This window comes from Salvelinus sp. IW2-2015, unplaced genomic scaffold (genome assembly GCF_002910315.2).
Source record: "Salvelinus sp. IW2-2015 unplaced genomic scaffold, ASM291031v2 Un_scaffold1784, whole genome shotgun sequence".
Classification (NCBI taxonomy): Eukaryota; Metazoa; Chordata; class Actinopteri; order Salmoniformes; family Salmonidae; genus Salvelinus; species Salvelinus sp. IW2-2015.
The window spans coordinates 65205-67391 of record NW_019943159.1 but is presented as its reverse complement, the minus strand read 5'-3'; the positions used below and the strand labels follow the sequence as shown (position 1 = coordinate 67391).

At 48.8% G+C, this 2187-nt stretch overlaps 1 pseudogene; it reads left to right on the top strand.

Moving 5' to 3' along the window:
- Positions 1–2187, top strand: part of LOC112071956 (plexin-A1-like) — a 152655-nt pseudogene that overhangs the window by 90734 nt on the left and 59734 nt on the right.

The window sequence follows — 2187 nt, the reverse complement described above, 5'->3', positions numbered from 1 at the left end:
TAGCATCTTCACTCTAATCAGCTGTATCAGACTCAGGGACTGGGTAGCATCTTCACTCTAATCAGCTGTATCAGACTCAGGACTGGTAGCATCTTCACTCTAATCAGCTGTATCAGACTCAGGACTGGTAGCATCTTCACTCTAATCAGCTGTATCAGACTCAGGACTGGTAGCATCTTCACTCTAATCAGCTGTATCAGACTCAGGACTGGTAGCATCTTCACTATAATCAGCTGTATCAGACTCAGGGACTGTAGGTCTTCACTCTTAATCAGCTGTGTTCTGAGAGGGGAGAGAAGCATAGGGGGGAGAAGGAGGAGAGAAGAAAAGAAAGAGAGAGAGCAAGGAGAGAGAGAGAGAAAGAGAAGAGGAGAAGAGGCGAAAGAGCAAAGAGAGGAGCGCGATAAAGAGCGAGAGAGAGACGAAAGAGAGAGCGTGAGAGAGAGAGAGAGGATGAGAGAGAGAGAGGAGAGAGAGAGCGAAATAGAGAGAGAGAAAGATGAGCGAGAAGAGGCAGAGAGAGAGGAGCGGAGAGAGGAGAGGAAATGAGAGAAGAGAAGAGAGTAGAGAGAGAGAGAGAGAGAGAGAATGGAGAGCAGAGAGAGCAGAGAGAGAAGAGAGAGAGAGAGAGAGAGAGAGGAGAGAAGAGAGAGAGAGAGAGAGAGAGAGAGCAGCGAGAGAGAGAAAGAGAGAGATGGCATGTACAAGGAAGGGAAGGGGGTTTAGCAGTATCATAGGGGAGCTGGCCCCTCGTTGATGTTATATTTTTAATCACATGCTCAGGTGTCCCTTCAAAATGACTAATTATCTACAGGTGACCTGCACAAAAGGCACTGGGTTCTTCCTCCTCTCCCGAGCAGCATCTGGCCTGTTTTGTTAACATTGGCACTTTTCAGCCCAGCAGACACACTATATCCAGCCTACACTCACACACACACACACACACATACACACACACACATACACAAACCAGCACACTCTCCGCTCTATATGAATAGCCCAGAACAATCAATCCAAGGAGACAATTTCTGAAGAGGAAAGATGATCAAGATGAAGTGCTGGTTCATGTATGTTGTTTCTACTGAGGTCAGGGACACGTTTCTGCTGTGCTTTACTTTTCTCCTTGGTGTCTCCTGGGTTTTCTCTGTTCACATGGCCGATTAATAACACACACCAGGCCAGGACATAGTAATGAGCCTGATTACTCATCCTGGAACTGTGTATGAGAAGAGCAGAGAGGCAGAGAGGAACAGAGGAACTGAGAGGAGCAGACAGAAGCAGAGGAGAACAAGAGGAACAGAGGGGAACAAGAGGAACAGAGGGGAACAAGAGGAACAGAGGGGAACAAGAAGAACAGAGGGGAACAAGAGGAACAGAGAGGAACAGAGGGGAACAAGAGGAACAGAGGGGAACAGAGGGGAACAAGAGGAACAGAGAGGATTAGAAATACGCAGAGAAACAAGAGGAAGCAAGAAGAACAGAGAGAAGCAGAGGGCAACAAGAGGCAGAGGGGGGAACAAGAGGGGCAGAGAGGAGCAGAAAGAAGCAGAGAGGAACAGAAAGAAGCAGAGAGGAATAAGAGGCACAGAGGGGAACAGAAAGAAGCAGAGAGGAACAAGAGGCACAGAGGGGAACAAGAGGAACAGAGGGGATCAAGAGGAACAGAGAGGAAACAAGAGGTACAGAGGGGAACAAGAGGAACAGAGGGGATCAAGAGGTACAGAGGGGAACAAGGGGAACAGAGGGGATCAAGAGAGACAGAGGGGATCAAGAGGTACAGAGGGGATCAAGAGGCACAGAGGGGATCAAGAGGAACAGATGGGAACAAGAGGAACAGAGGGGATCAAGAGAAACAGAGGTCAAGAGAGAGAAACAGAGGGGGACAAGAGGAGGAGGAAAGAGGAGCAGAGAGGAACAGATGGTGATCAAGAGGAACAGAGGGGAACAAGAGGAACAGAGGGGATCAAGAGGAAACAGAGGGGATCAAGAGGTACAGAGGGGATAAGAGAAACAGAGATAAGAGAGAGAAACAGAGGGGGACAAGAGGGACAAAGTGGAACAAGAGGTACAGAGGGGACAAAGAGGGACAGAGAGGAGCAGAGTGGAACAAGAGTGGAACAGACAGGGGAACAAGAGGAACAGAGGGGAACAAGAGGAACAGATGCGATCAAGGGACAGAATCTCTCT